The sequence below is a fragment of the Helianthus annuus genome, chromosome 4 (assembly GCF_002127325.2).
Source record: "Helianthus annuus cultivar XRQ/B chromosome 4, HanXRQr2.0-SUNRISE, whole genome shotgun sequence".
Classification (NCBI taxonomy): Eukaryota; Viridiplantae; Streptophyta; class Magnoliopsida; order Asterales; family Asteraceae; genus Helianthus; species Helianthus annuus.
In genome coordinates this window covers 164781790-164804565 of record NC_035436.2, presented here as the reverse complement: position 1 = coordinate 164804565, position 22776 = coordinate 164781790, and the positions used below count along the sequence as shown (strand labels likewise).

General features: G+C 35.7%; 1 long non-coding RNA gene across 3 annotated transcripts; it reads right to left on the bottom strand.

Annotated features, from left to right (window-relative positions):
- Positions 1 to 15032: 15032 nt before the first annotated feature.
- LOC110937191 lies at positions 15033 to 19130 on the bottom strand. Of its 3 annotated transcripts, none has more exons than XR_004890437.1 (6): positions 18551 to 19130; positions 18388 to 18449; positions 17971 to 18088; positions 17091 to 17142; positions 16166 to 16345; positions 15033 to 15269 (listed from the first exon to the last, which is right to left on the bottom strand). It is a non-coding gene; the product is annotated as an uncharacterized LOC110937191 (long non-coding RNA). The 3 variants fall into 3 exon arrangements; XR_002590637.2 differs by lacking the exon at positions 16166 to 16345 and having other exon boundaries at positions 18551 to 18630; positions 18845 to 19127; XR_002590636.2 differs by lacking the exon at positions 16166 to 16345 and having other exon boundaries at positions 18551 to 19124.
- Between the last annotated feature and the right edge of the window lie 3646 nt (positions 19131 to 22776).

The window sequence follows — 22776 nt, the reverse complement described above, 5'->3', positions numbered from 1 at the left end:
GTCAAAGTCAAATGGAATTCAAAAAGAGGACCCAAATACACCTGGGAGCTGGAATCGAAAATGAAGCGGAAGTACCTTCACTTATTTCAATAAATCTCGAGGACGAGATTTTAAATAAGGTTGGGAGGATGTAAGGACTGCAAAAATGCCCCAAATCGACCCGTAAGTGAAAACCCGGACCCCAGAAACCTTAGTGTGCATGAAAAACCAGGAAAACCAGATTTCTGGGTTTCATGCGGGCCGCGTAAGAGTAAGCTTAGGCTTACGCGGACCGCGTCAAAGCAGAGCTGACCGGATAAGCATGCCGCGCCACGTGTTGAGCACCTGGCAACCCTACTCGTGACACATATGCCCTACACGTAGACTAGGTGACCCTCGCGGGCCGCGTAAGTGTTTATTAAGTTTTACGCGGACCGCGTAAAACTCGTTTTTCTGCTATAAATTGCCTGTGCATGGGATATTCACCTGTGCTTGAAAATTTCATTCAAAACACGAAGTATACTGCTCAGAATCATAATTTGGCTTAGGCAAACGCTGCTACGACAACAGGGTAATAACTCGATCACTGGTACGATACAATGTCCAATCGATTGAAACCAATCCGATGGATGTTTAAGTACTGCCCGACTCGGGCTATACTCTGTCATTCGTCATGAATCCGATGGATGTTTAAGTGCTGCCCAACTCGGGCTATACTTTGTCATTCGTCGTGAATCCAATGAATGTTTAAGTGTTGCACTTTGTCATTCGTCGTGTGGATTTTAATCTCGTGAGCTTATCATAAATGTTGTATTAAGTTGCTTACCTAATTTCGTGTGCATTGTCATTTAATTTAGGTTACAAGGCTTATCAGTAGGCTAAACTCTGCCCGTTTAAACTTGCAATATGAGTCATTCTCTTTTTATCAAAAGTATTTTACAATACTCCAATTATTTTCAAAGTTATAGTTACAGGGATTAAGTCGTGGTTATCTTGAATCACTGGCAAGTGGGGTATTGTGCACTTTACTAATTTCTCATGGTTAGGTTCATAAACCTAAACAGTGATAATCATCACTACTTGGGTGAAAGGACCCAATAGTGGTATGACCATCGTCACCAGGTTGTGACACGGCGCCAGATAAAAATAAGATAAAAGCCATTATAATCACTCTTATGCTGTAACTGATAGCTATGTGTCGTTTTATTAAATTTGAGTGACTCGCCAGTATTTCCCCGCTAATAAAATATTTTTAAAAACATGTTTCAGGTGACCTCCTGTGAATCAAGGAAAAGTGCTACGGAACACTAATCAAGCTTGAAGTGGTGGCTCAATTAAATAAATAAACATGTTTTGTAAAACAGGGAATTTCCTCGTGAAATTCGTCTATTGTAAATTACGGGGTTCGTCCCAAATTATGAAATGAAATAATTGGGCATTTTCAAATTTAAAAAGATCCTGTTAAAATTTCCGCTGCCAAAATAAACAAATACCACGGGTTTCTGTCCCGCGGCTCCTTGACCGGGAAAAACCGGGAAGGGGCCGTGACATTTGCAGTTGTCTTTTTTTCTGCCCAGTTGAGGTTTGGATGTGAATTGAGGCTTGGTGAACTGCGGCAATTCCTTCTTCTTTACATTTATGTTGGATTTTGTTGTCTTTTTGCTTCTTTTGCAAATTTAAGCTCTTTTATCCCTGAAAATATAAAAGGAACGAAACACGAGTTTTTCCCAACATTAGTACTAAAAAAGGGTTGCTTTTACGCCGTATTTGACATAATTTATATGTTGTATTTTCATCACATCAAATACTCCCACACTTGAATCTTTGCTTGTCCTTAAGAAAAACTCTATTACGTGGCTTACACACCCAAACGAAATAGGTAGAAGAGAAGGTTTTTGGGTCTTTTCTTTAAAGTGTCGGGTATCCAAGTTCTAAATTTATTTTGTTAACAATCCTATTCGTCGTGATTTATTTAAAACTTAATTTACGAAAAATTATTTACTTTGGGCATAATATGCCTTTATAAAATTCTATTTAGTTATATACAATTTTACATGCCTCACAAGTATTCACTCAACACTCGGCCAATATTAAGTGAAACGCTCGTGCCCGATTTGGAACTTACTCCTACCATAGGCTTGACAATCGATCAAACCTCCTCCTTTTGACGTTAAATCCTTATAAATATCAAGGGGACTTTGAAGGGTAGGTGATGGTTCGGGTTTGGTAGATTTTATTCGAGAAATGGGTAAAAAAACATAAACTATCGGTTTTTTATTGCTTTTTGGCTTAGCAAAAAAAAAATACTTTGGCAAATTTTTTTGATTTTTTTTTGTTACCAAGATTGAAACCGAGCCATAGTCGTAATTTCGTAATCGATAAATTTACAAAAATGAAGGATGAAAAATGAAAAGGGTAGTTTTTTTGTGGGTTTGAGATAAAAAAAAGGTTTTTAAGGCTCAAAGGATTTAACTAAAGGGGTGTTTTTGTATAAAGCAAAGAAAATAAAGGTTTTGTTTGAAAAATGGATTTGTCCTAATGCCTCTATCATTTACTTACTTTGATTTTTGACGGTAAGGATTTGGAATGTATCGGGTTGTCAAGTTCTAGATTCATAAGAACCAAATGGGTTATTCACACAGAAATAAAAAAATTGAGCAATTAGTAAAGATGTATATTTTTATGCCTGGTAAAGGCTCAAAATTCATTTCTGTGGGAAAAAGGGTCATAGTGTAAAAATGTATATATAATCAAATTTTACAAAGATTTATCATGCCCGTTTTCGTAATTTTTCTAAATTGGTTCTTTTATCACCATGCTACCGGTTGTAAATTTGTAAAAACATAATTTTTATAACTTGTTTACCCAACTAAACTTAAGATAAGTGAAAAAAATGAAAAGAATTTTTTTTTTTTTGAAAAAGTTTGGGGTGTTTAACGGTTCCAAGGTGAGTTTTGTGTAAGGCCTGCTTTAGGACAAACGATTCAAGGGTTTTTATTATCCTCCCCCCACACTTAAATTACACATTGTCCCCAATGTGTCCCAAAAAGGATTTATTTTGGAAAAATGTGTAAAAAGTATGAAAATAACAAAAAAAAATTGTTATTGGCACTTACAGCACGGCCCCGTGGTATGGGGACACGGCCCCATGCTTAAAGTGCCAGTAACAAATGAAATTAGAAGACTTACAGTGGGGTGGCCACGCAGGCGTGTTGGGTGAGCATGGCTCGTGCCACCTTCTGGACAGGGAATGTGTGACAACAAGAAGACGGGCACGGGGGCGTGCTGAGTGAGCACGGCCCCATGCCGCAACCACTGATTTGCAGAAAATGAGTCGGGAGGCTTCTGTTTTACGTGCATGGGTTCCATTTCGTCATCCATTTTATGTTTCCATTCTCTCTAACACATTTATTTGTAGTACCATCATCCAAACATCCATTTTTTTCATTAAAAGATAAACATTACAAGTAAATGAAAAAAATACAAACCTACTTAAACTAAAGCTAGATAGATAAAATCTTGGAAATACCTTCCCGAGATCGATTTTTAACAACCTAAAAGCTACATTCCTAGATTTATGAATGTTGGAAGATGGAGGACAAATCGCTAATGTCGAAAATACTCAAGCTAGAGGTCGTTGAGCATTTCTTCAATCTTCATTGGTAGGAAGATAAAGGGCTCTTCTTCCGCCTCGTCTTGAGCGGGTGCGGGGTTGATCGGGACCTCAAAAGTGGCGTCAATAGGAGGAGGTTCCGGAATCTCCACATCCCAACCCGTAGGTTGCATGATCTCATTGGCTAGGTTCCAATCTTCTTGTGGGAAGATTGGCTTCATGGGAGGTAAAGCCAAGATATTCAACCTTTGATGCAAAAGGTTGATTTCTCTGAAACAATCCTCCAGCCCCATGGTAAGGTAGTTCACTCGGTCTATGAGAACCTCCTCCACCAATGTCATCTCATCAAGGCTCTCCCTTCAGGCACTCACGTATCTTACGAGAGTAGCCTCGATTGAGAGACTTCTTCCTCTCCTTTGACTTCTGGAGCTCGTCGACGATGTTCCACTCTATTGGCTTACCATCTTGAGAGAAAATGACTGACCGTTAGAAAGAAATGAAAGATCAGACCATTTAGCACGGCCCCGTGCTACTCCATCTGCTCCAGATTTTTAGCTATAAAAATTTTATTTTATGTTAGTTTTGACTGAATTTTGATTTTCTAAACGTAAATAACTTAAAATAATGTTTTACTAATGTGAATTTTCAAAACTTTGAGCTAAAAATAAAGAGTATGAGCCTCCTATTGAAGCTTTTGAAGCTTGAACCTTCAAGCTTCAATGGAGTTCATGGAGGATGGAGTTCATGGAGGATGAAGAAGAGGAAATGCACAAAAGAGGAAAAGACAAGAACCCAAATGAGAACTTTTTAAGAACATACCTCTTCTGGTATTTATGAAGAATCTCAGAGATCTTGCCTTTTGAGAATGGTTCAAAACATTCTCCCAAAGGCTGACTCTATAGACAGTGACAGCATGCGAGCACGGCCCTATGTCGGATTCATGTGTTAGAGAATGTTGTCCGTTAGTTGAACACGGCCTACGTCACTATCGAAACGGCCCCATGTTGAAAAAATACGAGTGGCACGACCCCGTGCTAGTTTGACACGCCCCATGTTACTGGAAGAGAGTGGGCACGGCCCCGTGTTCAAGGAATGCGGCCCCGTGTCAAAGTTTAAATTTAGTTTTTACTTAAATATTTAAGGAATTATCCGATGACGGGTGGTTCCTTACTGGTTGGAACAACACCATACAGTCGGATATACCGCAGACTTAGGCGAGGGATACGAAAACGCAAAAGGTTGTCGAAAAGGTAGAAGAGTTCTTTAAAAATGAAAAAATGGGGTCTTTCCTTATTTACCTTTTCCTGGCTCTTGTTAAAGAAGTTGTGAGTCGATTCGCTCCTGTCCGTGCTGTTGGTGTGAGATTCACACTTGGTAAGGGGGACCGTCATGGCTAAATCGATACAGGGATGACTATCGCTTACGTTTTCGTGGTCATCTATGGTAAAGGTTTGGTTGACCTCGATGTTGTCTTGTGCGCCTATTTTTTTCCTCCATCGGATGAAATCTTTGATGAATTTTGTGCCTTCAAGTAAGATTCTATCTCTTGGATTTTTTGGATGATCCTTTTTTTCTATTTCACCTATGGGTTTTTTTAGAACGCCACATTCTGCTTCTTCATTATCCTCCCCACAAAAATCGCACCATAACCCGTAAGAGTGGCGGGGGTAGAAATAATCAAAGAAATCCATATATATATATATATATATATATATATATATATATATATATATATATATATATATATATATATAATTTTTTTAAGACCATCAGGATCAGGCGGCCACTATTTTCTTACAAACAGAAAGTTTGGCATGGCCCTGTGTTGGGACAACACGGCCCCGTGTTGCACTCTGTATCTGGGAGAAAATAGTTTTAAGGTTCTGGAGAGTTGACACGGCCCCGTGTTGGAGCAGCACGACCCCGTGTCAAGCCTGCAGAAAGAGGAAAAAGAAGAAAAACCTAAAAGAAAAAGAAGAAAATGATTAGGCCGTAAATTTAAAGCTTTCCTAAGATCCTTGTGTCCCCGGCAACAGCGCCAAAAACTTGACGTGCGTGCGGGTGTTTGTATTTTTTGTTATATTTTTAGCTCTTTTTACTCGCTGATTTCAAGTTCTAAATTTATAAAACACGATATTCTACTATCACTCTACACACACGCTAGAGCAAGTATACCCATCACGAACGTAGTATAGTGATGGCAAGATACCGAGGTCGTCCAAGGACACAAGAGCTTTTAGTATTGGCTTATCGTTAACGTCTAATCGAACTAACTTTTGAGAAAAGATTTTAAGCTAATAAAAAAGATAAAACAGAAAATAAAAATAAAACAAAAATGATAAAGAAGAAAGAATCACTTGGATCCAACTTATCTTTCATGTACGCTTTTGATGATTTCCGCACTTTGGGCATTTTAAGAGATTATCTTAGTTATAGTAAAAGGCCCCTCTTTTGGAGGCGACGTTACCCTCAACCTAGTGGTTTGAGTCAGCAAGGATACAATCCCACTAGTCGGAATATTGAAAGATAATTAAGTAAGTTTTTAATGCAAAATGTGGTGAACCCCTCGTAAAAGGCGGCGATCACCCTCAACCCGTTGGTCTGAGTCAGCAGAGATACAGTCCTCACAGGATTGGTTTAATGTTTTAATAGTAGTTTAAGAGTAAGGGATTCAAGCTTTTTGCACCTCTCCCATTGTGGGTAATGCCCGCTCACTCGTGAGGCGTTACTAGGCTTGAATCAGGTTCTCGCAGGATCTATACACTGAACGAGACATAGAATTACCTAAACCACCCTTCTAATCTTCCTTCCGGGTTAGTTAACATGTTTTATATAGACCGTAAAGACATGAACATGTTGAGTAAACGAACATATGAAGGGTATTTGAATAAATTCGCCTTCAATATAAAAAAACTAATTATTAACGTCATTAATACATACTCAATTAAAAAGTAGCCAAAGATTGGAAATCATAAAAGAAAATACATAAAAGAAAAGTCTTCACCAAGTGATGTAAGAATTTAGCCAAGCATGGCCTTTGTTTGACAAAGATTATTACGATCAATCTTAGATCCCGAGACTACATACACACTCTAAAGATGGAAAGTGGATGATGGTCGTGGATGATGGTGTTGTAGTGGTGGTGGAGTGGTGGCAAGTGAGAGAGAAGTGTTTGCCAAGGGATGAGTTGAAGTGGAACCAAGCACTTCTATTTATAGCTGTAAACAGAAGCTTCAGCACGACCCGTGCCCGCCTGGCACGGCCCCGTGCTCACTAACTACTTGTCAGATGTTATACTAACATGGCCCAGTGTGTCAACGGCACGTCCCGTGGCCAAAGTACTTGCTGTACTATCGTAGATTCTTCAAATCTTTGAGTTGACCACACCCCGTGTTGGCTTATCACGGCCCCGTGTTGGCTGCCATTTTTGTCTTCTGCAGTTGTCTTTTTCTTCTGCCCAGTATCCAACCTTGGACATGGCCCGTGTCAGGTGGACACGTCCCCGTGTCAGCCTTTTGTTCTTTTTATTTTGAGGTTTGGATGTGAATCGGGGCTTGGCGAACTGCGACAATTCCTTCTTCTTTACATTTATATTTATGTTGGATTTTGCTGTCATTTTGCTCCTTTTGCAAATTTAAGCTCCCTTATCCCTGAAAATATAAAAGGAACGAAAACACGAGCTTTTCCCAACAATAGTACGAAAAAAGGGTTGCTTTTACGTCGTATTTGACATAATTTATATGTTATATTTTGATCACATCAATGGTCTTAACCGAAAGTCAAAGCAAAGGTCAATTTGCTTGACTTTCGGCTAAATAATAGCCTATAAAAAGAAATGAGCATAATAGGAACACTTACTTGTGATCCTAGAGGAAAATAGAAATCAGGGGAGGCCTCTTGGAAGAGGCAAACTCCAGTTATGAGTAGAGAGGAGATATTGAAGAAATGAGCAAGTAAAAGAGGCAATGGAGCATGCTATTTATACTAGAAGAGGATGAAGTGGGATGATGCCAGGTGTTAGAGGTGCTCTAGGATCATTCCAGGTGGTTAGGGAGGTGTCAAGAACTTAAGAAGGGTGGCATTTTGCGTGAAAGGTGGCAAGAGGGCAGAATTGCTTGGGTAGTAAACAAAATCTGCCCAGATACGATCCTTACGGACTGTATGGGCTTCTTGCTTACGGTCCATAAGCTTGTTAGCGCGCCCACAGTTTTGAATTTCATACGGACCATAAGACCTATAGTCTTGTGGTCCGTAACCGCTTGCCAGAACCAAGAAAAATTATATGCTTACGGTCCGTATGGGGTCACTCAGAGGCCATAAAATTGGCATGTTGACATAATTGTTCTCTCCACAACATTCTTCGATTATTTTGCACATAAATGGTCCCTCTCGCAAAAAAAAACGTGGCATAAAATGAGAGTTATCGGACACGTGTCTTTATATTATTCGACACAAATTTCCGAGGTGTTATACGTTCCGACTCGTGACCCAAATCACCACTGCACCCACTATCGCCGCCGCAACAGTCTGATTTCACCCACCACAACAGTCCGATCATCAAAAAAATATGCACCCACCTTCATCATGATCGTCGTTGTCGCCGATTCATCTTGAAACCACCACCACCGTCTCTATCGCCGCCGATTTGTCTTGAAACCACCACCACCGTCTCTATCACCGCTGATTCATCTTGAAACCACCACCATTTCCGCCCCTAACCCACCACCACACCTACCCTTCACTCACCACCATTAGAACCACCCTTCACCCACCATCGTACACCTTTCACCACCGCCAAACCCACCAACACTTTCACACCCACCTCAATTCACCACCCACCACCGCGAAACCAATCATCACATCGCACCCACCAGAGTATACCTCCCACCACCGCTAAACCCACCATCATGTCATACCCACCACAATCCACCACCATGCACAGGTTTTTAGAGAGAGAAGACTGCAGAGGTTTTTTAGAGAGAGTAGACTGAGAGAGATAGAGTGAGTGAGAGGTTTGTTTAATTAAATATCATTTTATTTTTATAAAATAGTCCTTGTATATAAATTATTTACACAATAACCTCTGAAAAAGTGAAAAGATAAGGATACCCTCATGTGCAAGGCACATGACCATACTTAACTAAAAAATCTAACTGAATTAGGGCTAAAGGACATAACGTGCATGATTTTGAAACGTTAAGGACAAAACTCGTCAAATTTAAAGGTAAAGGACAGCGCCAGCAATTTGATGTAAGCATAAAGGACAAAACTTGTAATTTACTCTTCTTTTTCAAAAAACTAGAATTCAGTAGCAATATATTCTTCTCGTATTCTGTTTTGTTATCGAGAGATCGGTGCTCAATAGTCAATATTCAATCTTCAAAGTCAGATTCATAGTAGGTGTTTCATTAAACTGATTAAATTGGTAATATGTTAACATTCAATTTAGATATGAAAAACAATAATCTTCATGCTTATATTTGCTGCTTGGTAGATCCTACAATTAATTTGAATTTTATTCTAATAGAACAATATATGCATATCGATTTTGCCTAAAATCTCTTGTCATCACATTAATGACAGAAACAATATACAACTCTACCACACGAAGTATCAATCGGTTTCATATGTTGTATATTTTATTCAATCCATTACTTTAAGGTATTTTTTTAAAAAAGAACTAGATGAAGGAAAAAGATCAATACACCAAGAAGGCTTAACCAACTAGAATTTAGGGTATGTTTCGTATGGAGCTTTTAGAAGCTTTAGCTTTAAGCTTTTAAGAAAAAGTTCCTACTCAATAAAAAGTCTTGTTTGGTTGAAGGAGCTTTAAGCTTTTAGGTTAGGAGCTTGAAGCTTTTGGTTGAACGCTACTACTAGTAGCGTTTAGAAGGAGCTACAAGCTTTTAGGGGAAAAATGACTATTTTAACCTCTAAAAATAGGAAACTTTTTAACGCACCAACTTTCTAAATTTTTAGTTATATCCATTTTGGTCATTTTATACATTTTATTAAAAGTTTCAGCTACTCTACCAAACACCAAATATATCTAAAAAGCTACAGCTACTAGCTATCAGCTACAGCTACCAGCTTCCAGCCACCAGCTACCAGCTTACAGCTTCCAGCTACCATCCACCAGCTACTTTTGCCAAACATACCCTTAATGAAAGTCAAAGATGCACTAAACTATTTTTTCAAGATCTTTCTTAATCTCCTACTTTCAATCAATCAAATTTTTTTAATGGAAATCGTTGATAGGTACATGTATTACACGTATATGTACATGATCAGGGCCGGCCCTGGAGGTGGGCTGGGAGGACCACCGGCCAGGGTCCGTTTTATCCTAGGGCACGTTTAGAAAAAATTCCTACATACAGATGCATATAAAAAACTATCAAACCCAAAATACATCAAAAAAGTGATATGGCGCAGCTGGTTCTAGCACTTTGTCTCTGTGTTTAGAGCACAGGTTCGACTCCACTAGTCTGCCTTTTTTCTTTCTATTATACCCATTTACCCTATATGTTTGTTTTGGATATATAAAATAAAAGACACTGGATCTTTGCTAATTTGAGTACATTGAAAACTGAGAGCCATACTCCTTCAACTTTTAAAGATAAATCAAAATCACATGGGAAGACATTAGCACAAAAAAGGCCCTCCAATATATCTGTATGACAAACAAAGCAAAAGATCAAAATACTAAATATTAAGCAAGTGTTTGTTGGGTGAATTAAAAAAATATACTTCTAATAGTTTATCACTTTATTGTGTAACTAAAAAATTGAGTACAACTTATGGTTCCATATCAGTGTACTCGGCAAATTAATTTTTTTGAAGAGAGCTTTATGAATCATCGGTTATCCATTAGCCTATTACGACATATTATTCACACATTCGAATTTTATCACTTTGGTAATTGCATTGTTTATTGGTATAACTTTAATCGTTGTTTCAAGAAAATACTTTACGTTATCTATTTCGTTAAGGCCTAAGGGGCACGTTTTTCCGGGCTTGAACAGGGCACCTAAATTCTCAGGGCCGGCCCTGTACATGATTCAAATTATGAGAATGAGATAAACCCATAGAAAAGTTAGAGATGTTTCCTAATACAATTAAAAAAACAGAAAATACAAGTTTGGATTGTGTTTATTTAAAAACTTAAAGGGAGGAGTGCAACCAGTAAAAATAAAAAGTTAGGGAGTACATTTAGCAACACCAAAAACTAATTCCCTATATGTTAAAGAGTTTGTGGTAAAGAATAAGCTGGTACATGCGAGAAAGGAATGAAGTTATTTTTAATTCGAAAGGTTGGAGATAGGTAATATATTGGATAATCTATGCACATTTGGGATGTATGTATTTGGGTTGCTAGCGTTTTGCCGTTTTGCTAGTTGTTGCGAATAAAATTGTCTTTGAAAAACATATCTATACATATAATAAAGTAAATCAATGTGTGACACACGTCATTCATTGGAGGCATCTAATTTTTTGTTTTCTCGCCTCTTTTTCATGCTACTCTGATATTAATATTAATTAAATGGTAAATTAAGACTAAATATTATTCTTAAAATTTCTCTCCTACTCATCTTAATTAAATAAATAAGAATTTAATATTAAATATTATCTTTCAATATAATCCTTTTAAAATTAAGTTGATAAATATTAATCATTTTTAAAATCAAGTTGATAGATATTAATCATAAGTAAAGTTAAAAGTTATATATCAAGTAGGATAAATGTATATGTATGTACATATTTAAAATAAGAAAAAAATTATAAAACTAAAAATAAGAAAAATTTCTAAATCTTATCCTTGAACAATCCTTTAAAAAAGAAGTTGATAAATATTAATCATAGGTAGAGTTAAAAGTTATATATCAACTAGGATAAATTTATATCTATATATTTAAAATAGAAAAAAGAAAATTATAAAACTAAAATGAAGGAAAAATCTCTAAATATATGTAAGAAAATAATGATAGATCTTTAAATATATTTAAATAGTGGAAACAATATATAATAACATAGAAAATAACTTTCTTATTATTTGAAAGTTAAAATTAAATTTATTCAACCCAAGTAGTACACGAATTTATTAAAGATATAATTTTTTTATTATTTAGTATATAAAATTACATTTATTCAACTTGTGTAATACACGTGGTTTTTAAATATATAACTCTTTTTGTCATTTGGTTATAAAATTAGATTTATTCAACTCATGCAATACATTGGTTTTTTTAAAGATATCACATTTTATTATTTGGTATACAAAATTACATTTATTCAACCCGTGTAATACGGTTTTTAAATATATAACTATTTATTATTATTTGGTATATAAAATTACATTTATTCTACCCGTACAATACACGAGATTCTTATATATATATATATATAGGGAGAAGATCATGCGAGAACCACCTCTTATTGTGAGAACCGCGAGAACCAATGTGAACACACAAAAAATGCCTAAAAATAGCTAAAAATTACACAAAAATTTTTTTTTTGAATTTTTTAATATTTTTTATAAAAAAATCGCTACTTTTCGAAGCCAAAAAAAATTTTTTTAATTTTTTTTTTTGGCTTTTAAAAGTAGCGATTTTAACATAAAAAATTCAAAAACAAATTTTTAGATTTTTTTAGATTTTTTTAGGTTTTTTGGGGGTTTAGTTTTTAGCACTTTAGCTTGGGGGGTGGGTGGGGGGGTTTAGGTTTTTGGGGGGTGGGGGAGGGGGGTTTAGGTTTTTTTTTTTTTTTTTTTTTTTTTTGGGGGGGGGGGGTGGGGTAAGGTTTTTTTAAGGTTTTTTTTTAGGTTTTTTTTAGCATTTAGCTTGGGGGCGGGCGGGGGGGGGGGGGGGGTTTAGGTTTTTTTTGGGAGGGGGTGGGGTTAGGTTTTTTTGGTGGGGGGGTGGGGGGTTTAGGTTTTTTTTTGGGGGGGGGGGTTAGGTTTTTTTAGCTATTTTAGGTTGTGTTCACATTGGTTCTCAAGGTTCTCACAATAAGGGTGGTTCTCGCATGAGCCCCTCCCTATATATATATATATATATATATATATATATATATATATATATATATATATATATATATATATATATATATATATATATAGTAGGAGTTGGCTACAAAGCCAACTTTTCCTACAAAGTATAGGAAGCATTCTCCATTTGACATATGGCATATAATATTCTTATGCAAAAGGACAAACTTGTAATTGGATAATTATTTTATTTATGGAAGATTTTATCTCCTAAACTAATTCGAGATATTTATGGTAACTGAATATATTCTTGGAATTCAAATTCGGAAGTTATAGTTTTATACTAAGATCATCGCTAATTCACAAACACAGTGATTAGATTTTATCTCTTTCGATCAATTCATATTTCTAATAAAAAATCACGATTACAAATGGCATGGTTGATTGCGGTTTATGTTTTTGGAAGAAGATGTGTTTTATCTGCTACAATCCTTGATGAACGACGATGTGTTTTACCAGTTGCATTCCATCATGAACAATTTCTTGGCGATGTGGTTTACCAGTTAGAAGTTAATTCACAATGTGTTATAGCAGTTTATGTTTTACGAAGGAGATGTGTTTTACCTGCTACAATTCTTCATGAATAATTTCTTAACGATGTGTTTTACCAGCTGCAATCCTTCATGAACAGATTCTTGACGATATGTGTTATAGCAGTTTATGTTTTAGGAAGGAGATGTATTTGTAATTATTGACGTTGTGTTTTTAGGAAGGTGATGTACTTGTAATTTCTTGACGATGTGTTTTACAAGTTACAGATTAATTCACAATGTGTTATACCAGTTATGATTCACAAATGACATGTTTTTTTGTGGTTTCTTGACGTTGTGTTTTATAATTTTTGAGTTTCTTCATGATGTGTTATATTGTATAACACACCATGCAAGTTAAATGACGTTGTGTTATATTGTATGCTTCATGATATGTTTTCATGGATTTTTCTTCACGATATGTTATATTGTATGATTCATGATGTGTTTTCTTGACATTGTGTTTCTTTGCGAAGGAGAGACGGAAGAGAGAGAGAGAGAGACTCGCGAGAAATGTGTGGTGGTTTATGGTATGACAGTCATTTTCATATTTAAAACAAACCAAATGACACATTTAACCCTAATTAATTAAATCATCCTATTTTTAAGACACATATTAACAAAATGCCACCAAGATGATCTCAACCATCAAACACACTCATCCAATGGTAAAGATCACTTCCTACACTTTGTAGGAAAAACACACTTTGTAGGGGAAGCTCACCCTATATATATTATTTAATATTTAAAATCATTTATTCAACCGTGTAATAAACGGGGTTTCTAAAAATAAATTTATTTTATTATTTAGTATATATAAAATTATATTCATTTAACTCGTGTAGTACACGAAGTTCTAACCTATTATATTCATATCTAAAAAGGGAATTACTCTTCCCATACCCTAAGACCAGGTGTAGTGGTAAAGGAATATCCTTGGGCATTATCCGCCTTGTGGCGGTCCAGTCAACAATGGGATATTATAGGGCGTTTTCTAAAACGGGTGTAGTGGGAATGTGGGCATTGTAAGACATTATGTTAAAAGGGGTGTAGAGAATTAAATAAATAAAAAACCATAAAAAAAAAGGTATTGGGCAAACAAAAAGAAGGATACATGTGATTGGCCAACAGAATCTTCATCCGGCGGTTAATTTTGCACGCTCCAACCCATTTTTTTTGAAGAAAAACGCTCCTGAGAACGATGCACGGACATTTTAAAGCGTTTTTAAGGCAATTCATTGCTCAAATAATTCACCACTACGGATGGTGTAACATTATTTATTTATCTACATTCAAACTTAGTTTTTTTTTATCACATATTTAATTTAACGGATTTAAATACATAGAAATTTGGAAATTTTATTCTTGAGAAAAGGCAAAGGGGTTTTTCAAGATGTGACGTCATCAAAAGTGCCACGTAGGTGTGGACGTGTCATGACATAGGACCATGTTGTGTCCCATGTGGAGCTTTCCACAATATGCTAAACGATGTTTTCCAACTTCCAGTCAAAGGATGAATGAAGTCAATGCTTTACTTTTATCCGTATCATACATGTCCTTCCTATCTAATTTTTATGTTTTCAAACTAGCCTAAGACCCCGCGAGTTTTGCGGGTGGCTTAATACACAAATATATAACTTAAAATCGTTGGAAATAATCCTTTGAAAGAAATAAACGTTCAAGTAAGAAAATCCATCTCTCTACCCGCGGGTACGTAATGTATCAAACGAAGTTAGATTCAATCTAAGTTTAAAAAATTAAACTAAAAATAAGGTAAGGCATCTGAAGTTTGTTGAGTTTCGAATCAAACCATGTACCAAGTAAGATGACAGATGTTGAAATAAGCGATTACGGGTTCTATAGCCCAAGGTTCAAACTATGTCATTAAATAAAATAAAAAGACATGTTTTTTCAAAAGGCAAAAATCCATAAACGATTTTCGATTATTATAAATCTATTAAAGATTTATCTATTGACAAAATAAGTAACTGATCTACACAAACGGATATCAAAAGAATTAATTAAGTGTGAATTATCTGTTTTATTCTCCAATTCCCCAGCTACCCTTCACCTTATTTCACATTTTGATCCGACTTTGCAATACCTGTCACAACATCATATAAAACAGTTTCAAATAAACAATGGTGATCGCTATTTGTTCCTATTCATTATTTAGCATATAGGTAGCTTATCGCTATTTGTCACTATTGGCCATTAACAACTACGCACCACTCTCATTTTGTCATCCATGACAATACGTTCCTTTCCTAAAACTTCATTCACCAAGCTAACATCAATAAGATGCGGGTCAACAATCTCTCATGTAGATTTGGCCGTTGTCTAAATTTCTCACCAAGCACTAATGTTTTCTATATTTTTTTGAGTTGATACAAATCAGCTCATTACCAGCTTGTACTGCCACATTCTCTAATTGCAGTCCTATAGATGTTATTGGTTTGGTCTTTCGGGCTTTGTTAGTTTGTTTTAGATTTCTCAACTAAGTTTAGCGCATAAGCTAAAAACACATACTTAAAAAAACTCGTTTGACCCGTTACACAAGTAAGAAATCTAGCTTGTTTGACCCTTTAGTATACTACACTCATTCGACCCGTTAAGAGGAAAATGATCATTCTCCGTGTTTAAAAAAGCTTGCCTTCTCGACCCGTTTTATAAAGCTGACTCGTAGTGCCATTTAGTATGGTGTATGGCCCCAACATACCTGACCTGCCCATCTTACAATACACACACACACGCCATATCTCATTATTTATCTCAATTACGACTTCCCATCTTTGCCCATCATAATCCATGATTTGCTATATAAAAAAATTCATGTTTAATTTTCTAAAATTCACAATAAGCTAACATAAATCAGCATTGAAAATAAAGATTAATCCGGATTGGGTCAGAAATAAACTTAGAACTTGAAATTTATCATTTTACTGTAATGTTTTCCCACATAATCAAGCAAGCATATAACTAAAAAGCAACATAATTTACCATATCATTTGGGCACTGTTCCTTTTTAGTCGATGGTTTATGGTTATCTCAGATGAGCTCTGCTATTTTCTAGTCGATGTTTCATCTCGATTCGTAATCACAACTGCAATCGTTGTAGTCTTAAATGAATCATTAAAAACTCAAATCCAATGAGTACCCACCCATACATCTACATCGGATCTGCATAAAAAAAACTCAAATCCTTCTTTTGTTATAAATTTATTATGTTCGGATTTGACGGTGAGTTCTAACTTGTTTTCTTTTTTAAATCATAATTTATAATTTCATAATTAACTGATGCAGTTCATATTCATATCACATATTTTTTTATCATTTAAAATCATATAAATTGAATTTATATCATATATATTTTTATCATTTAGAATTATAAAATACGAACATATAAGACATCTGTTCAAACTCACATATACCATCTTGTTCAATTGACTTCCAACTCCATTGTGGTTTTTTTCCTTCAGCTCCAACTCACCACCAACAAATCAACCATTTATTTACCTCATGTCCTCCCATTTTAATTAAATTAGAAACAATATATGATAACCCCCCCCCAACTACGTACGTCGTAACATCCCACCACAACCACCATATCCGGCCACCCACATTTGGCACCATACCGTCTTAGGGACTAAAATGGCATTTCATTCGATTTGAAATGAAAGAAACTTTCTCATTTTTTCGTCCTAGTGAAGAGCGATCCAGACATGAACTTTATCCATTAAAAAGAACAGTTTAACTTAGGATAACGGATGGCTAAATTCCACTCAGCCTATTCTACAAAGTTTGAAATCTGATCATATTGATGCTTTTCACCTCTAGTTGGTGGTATCTCAACCCAATATATGGTAATTCTATAAAATTAAAGTGATCAATTTGAAATGCATTGCAAAAGTGAGGTTCAGTTTACCTGCAGTAGTAAATGGGCATATCAGAAGCCTTCCAAATCAAAATCTTCTCAACTGCGAACCACAACAAAACAACTAAGATTAAGAACAATAGCTAGAACGTAGCAACATCATATAAACAGTTTCAGATAAACAATGGTGATCGCTATTTGTTCCTATTCAATGTTTAGCATATAGGTAGCTTATCGCTATTTGTCGCTATTCGCCATTAACAACTACGCACCACTCTCATCTTGTCATCCATGACAATACCTTCCTTTCCTAAAACTTCATCCACCAAGCTAATATCAATAAGACGCGAGTCAAAGCTCCATTAGGTTGGTGGTATCAATAAGAATCGTTTATTATATTAACAAAAAGTACATCGACCAGGTAGCCACATTTGACTGTCCCTTCATTGGCTTATATGACATGAAAAGCATAAAAAGTTAAGAATAAAGTAGGCGAATGGTCCCTGTAGTTTACCAACATTTCAGGTTTGGTCCCAAGATTTTCAAAAGTACACAGATGGTCCCCGTGGTTTGCACATTGTAACGCATTTAGTCCCCAGCTAACAAATCTAAAGGTTTCAGCAAGTCCAAGTTAGGGGCTAAATACGTTACAAAGTGCAAACCACAGGGACCATCCATGTACTTTTAGGCAAAGTTGGGAACTAAATGTGTTACAAAGTGCAAACCAAATGGACCATCCGTGTACTTTTGGAAAGTTAGGGACCAAATCCAAAATTTGGGTAAACCATAGGGACTCCATGTACTTTACTCAAAAATTAATCTGAACAATCACTTTAACATCAATATCTTGATGCCTTCAGGCATAATTTATCTTGGGCAGAATACTACTTAAAATTCAAATGAAATGTACTGGAGTGGCAAGATTACCAACCTTACAGGGAAAAGAATTCCATATCTCACTACAACTCCTAAACACCAAGGGGGAACAAATACACATTCCAATTCCAAGGTTCTTGAGGATTTGACTTGAAACATCTTGTAAAAGAGTCCTGTTCATGAACACAGAAACTTTTGTTGGTCAATTATAAATAGTACAGTGGAACTAAATAAGGTAATAGCACAACACTACTCCTATTATCACAAAGACTTTGTAGCATTGAACTAACACACTTGTTAATACAATAAGGTGTAGTTCATAAAAGTATGCAATCTGTTAAAATTTCTTTTCATGCAAATGGAACATAGTTTAACATGAGGTGACTACCAATGCAGTCATACAGACAGTTATATAATAAACATGACAAAATATAATTATACAAATTTCCCCAAACGAAAAGAGAAAAGATACTTGCATCGACAATGGCACCACCTGCCTCCCTTAGCGTGGGTGAAATGTCCAGTAAATCACGCCTAAACATAATAATCACTCACTTGATCAGCAACTTCATTCAAATAATAAATCCTTTTACTGTTAAACTGTCTAAAAGTTTCATCAATGGGTATTCTGTTACCATTACACCATGCTTCTTCAGTTCTTCCAAGTAATCAACTTCAATGGGTTGCAACCCGTATCAAACCATATGATATTCAACTCGTATCATCAAACAGAAAAAAATTAGGGTTCTCAAGAACATGAGTGTTTAGTGAAAACATAAACTTTCAAACAATTGACTACAAAAGATTCAAGAAAACAATTTGGTTGTAACTATAAAGCGATAACAAATCCCTCAAAATTCTTACAACAATCAATCGAAATACGAAAACAAAACTAATACTGACAAAGTGAAAAAGTTAAATCAGAATACCTATTAGAAGATTGATCAGAGAAGAAAAATAGAATAGACCAAGAAAAGGATCGGTCTTTCCTTCCTGAGATTCATACTCTGCGTTGTTTGTTGAATCTATATTTTTGTAAAACCCTAAACAACTTACAAAGGAAGAAGATGAAAGGCGACGAAGAGGGAGAAGAGAAGAGAGAATGGAGATTAGGGTTTCTGGATATAGAGGCGGATGAAAGGAAAAAAAGGAATACAGAGAGGAGGAGAAAAAGGCGGTGGATTGAGAATGTGAATACGGGGAGAGCGTGTTTTTCTTTTACCACTCAAATTGATTCAGTACAGAATAATAGAATGCCAGGTGGCAATAATAGGAGTAAGAATATGCCAAGTGGCATAAGTTTGTTTTGTTTTATTATAAGGTATAGATTTAGATGAATTTGATTTTAATAATTCTAACAGTGATAGATTAGCCGATAATAACCAGTGGCGGACCCAGGAATTTTTTCATGGGGGTGCGGAATATTTTTTAAAATTTTAGGCCCCTAGGTATATAAGTAAAAAAATCGGTTTGTATCGGGTCTGGTCGGGTCATGTAAAACAAACGAACATCAAACTAAATTCATATATGATAAAAAAGAAACAGAATGAACAGTTGATTTATTATTAAATTAATATTACATTCATATTATTAAATTAATATTAGAATTAGATTAGAATTATTTAAAATTAGTAACATGATTAAGAGATGAGCAAATGGTATCGGGTATAGGTACCGGTCTCAAATTTACCAAACCGGTGTATTTTTGGTACCGGTTCTGCACAGGTATTCACCGGTTTTTCCTCTCAAATACCGGTGCCGTACCAATACCGACCTATACCGAACCGTCCATACTAGGTATATTCGGTACCGATACCCACTTTTAGGGATTTCGGTACCAGTATTTTCGGTACCGGTTGGTAACGAGCTCATCAAATCCTGTAGCAACGCAGCAATGCAAGTAATTGCACCGTTTAGATTACTTTTCATACACACAGTAAGTAAACTGTATTTCGTTTGAATGAGGTTTTATATACACAACAACTTATTTTGCTTTCTTTTTTGTCTTTTTCTGTAATGAATGAATTGTAGCATGTAAAATTAACTTGGATATTTAGAATATTGATGAGCAAATCGTATCAAATCATGTAAACGAACCGGAATCGTATCGGTACCAAATTTACTATACCAAATCATTTTCGGTACCAATTTGGTACCCACCTTTTGGCGTTTTCAGAATCGTTACTTTCGGTTCGACACCGGTCTAGCACCATACCTGTATTTATTGATTTTTACCTTCAAATACCATACCGTATTGTACCGAGCATTTTCGATGGCGGTACCTAATTTCGATGATTTTCTAGATCGATACTTTCACTGTCGTTACCGGTACCGAGCTCATCCATATTTTAACGTGTTAGCACCGTAATAACTGAACTGAAAACAACCGAATTTCCAACGTGTAGGACGTGTGAGTCCTATTATTATATATTAGGTTATTTAAAATCGTTTTTTTATGACGGAGTGACTATTCTTACCATGTCATTTTATTTATGTTTTGATATTCGGTATATGTTTGCCGTTGCTGACACGCCTTTTGTAGTTATTGGGTCCCGCCGCAACGGGTATATTAGAATATGGGGTATGGGGCGGGGTTGTGGCGTGGGTTGGGTACAAACGCCCAAGTCACCACCCCGGGTGGGCTTGGGTTTCGGCGTGGCCCTTTGGGCGGGGGTTGTGGCGTGGGTTGGGTACAAACGCCCAAGTCACCACCCCGGGTGGGCTTGGATTTCGGTGTGGCCCCTTGGGCTGGGGTTCCAGCCCGGGCGTTGGACGGGCGGGGCTATCAAGATGACATGGCAGGATCTCATTGGCCAAGACAAGTAGCCGTTTGGGTTAGCCGTTTGGGCTAGCCGTTGGCCAACGGCTATGTGTTTAAAAAAAAATATTCACTATAAATACTCACACTTCTATTCATTTTTTTACCACAACTACTCCACCTCTTCTATAATCATCTCTATCTTATTTTTAAAAAAAAAAATTCTCATCCAACCACAATACGAAAAATGAATCCTCATAATCGTGGTTTTGACCCGAACAATCCGTGGGCATTCCAAGAAACACCTAGCCCAACATCCAATCGTCCAATTGCTCCCTTTTTAATACACTCCACGATGCCGGATATGGATGGTTACGCATCATTTATCTCGAATCTTTTGAAGAATGATGTCGGTCGAAAACACCAATGTCTTTCGCGCAACGCGCGTCATTAAAAAAAACACTAGTTTATATAATCATCAAAAACATGTCAAACCTTGTTACAAACATAATTAAAACGTTGACGCCCTACGGTTTTCATTTTTTTAAATCTATACAAAACATCATCTATAGCTAATTTCTTAAGCAATTCTTTCTCTATATAACATAAGTTCATCGCTCCATAATATAATGTTTCAATTTTAATTTTAATTTTCAACTATTCAAGCCCTAGAAATCATAACGTAAGTTGTAATCACCCTAAAAATATATAAACAACATAATCGCCCTAAAAATCATCAAAACAACCATAAACAACGTCAAAACACACAAAATTTCAAACATATATAACAACTTTATTACCCTTTTTCTCCTATAATATAATATTCAGATCCTGTTAGATTTGGTGTCAAATGACGGTGGTATGGTGGTTGATTACGGTGGTCGCCGGCTGCTGGACTGTTATCGCTGGGTGATGTTGTTCGTTGGCAGTGCAGGGATGCAAGAGAGAGAGATGGCGGGAAAGAATTTCTAAAGGTTTTGGACTTTAATTATTTTATTATAGTTTGAAATATTGTTGGGTTTGGTTAATGGGCTAAGACTTAGTGGGCTAGCTAGTTAGGAAAATTATAAGTGGGTAAAGGTATGGGTATTTGGGTTTACTTTAGTTAGGTATTAAAAGTTATATAATTTAGGTAGTATTTTCTTTAAATAAGATTTTACTAAAAAAATTAAAATATAAATTGATAACACTTTTTACCTAAGGGGTGCGGACGAAAAATTTCAAGGGTGCGTTGAAAAATTCCAAGGGGTGCGGACGAAAAATTTCAAAGGGTGCGGACGAGATTGTCGACGGAACTTAGCACTAAATTTTTTTCCCCGGGGGTGCGCCCGCCCACCTTGGACCATGCTTGGGTCCGCCCCTGATAATAACATATACTACTGCTAATGTGATTAATGAATATTTAAATTTTTATTTTTGATGTCAAGAGCAATTTTTCTCTAGCTAAGACCAAACAATGTTCGATAACGTCCTCGGATTAACTGGGTAAGCCTGTTAGCGAATATAAAAAAAACACACTAATCTATCATGACATCGAGAAAAGAAAAGTATTTTAAGTTGTTACTCCAATAGTTGTAATTTGTCATTTCACAATTTACTGTGCCTAGTAAAAGAAAATAGATCTTAAATGAAAAATACATGTAGTTTTAACTTAAATAAGTATATAACAAGATTAGGTTAGAATCTAGTGTATCACATCGCTTAACTTAGTATAACTTGTTATATTTTCTAATTTCAAATATGTATGATCAAAAAGCCAAAATAGGAAAACATAAATCACAACTATTAAATTTAGGAAAAAAAACAAAATAATGGTCAATTAAATTTTTTATTATAAAAATAGTAAATTTTAAATAATGAAAACATGCAATGTTGATAAAAACGAAATATGGATTGTATTAAATGTACTATTGAAAAGAAGTCTGATAAATTTGAAACGAGTAAGCATCCACATGCAAGTTAAATGGGTATAAGAAATTAGACGAATTTGATTTTAATAATTCTAACAGTGATAGATTAGCCGATAATAACATATACTACTGCTAATGTGATTAATGAATATTTTTATTTTTATTTTTTATGTCAAGAGCAATTTTACTCTAG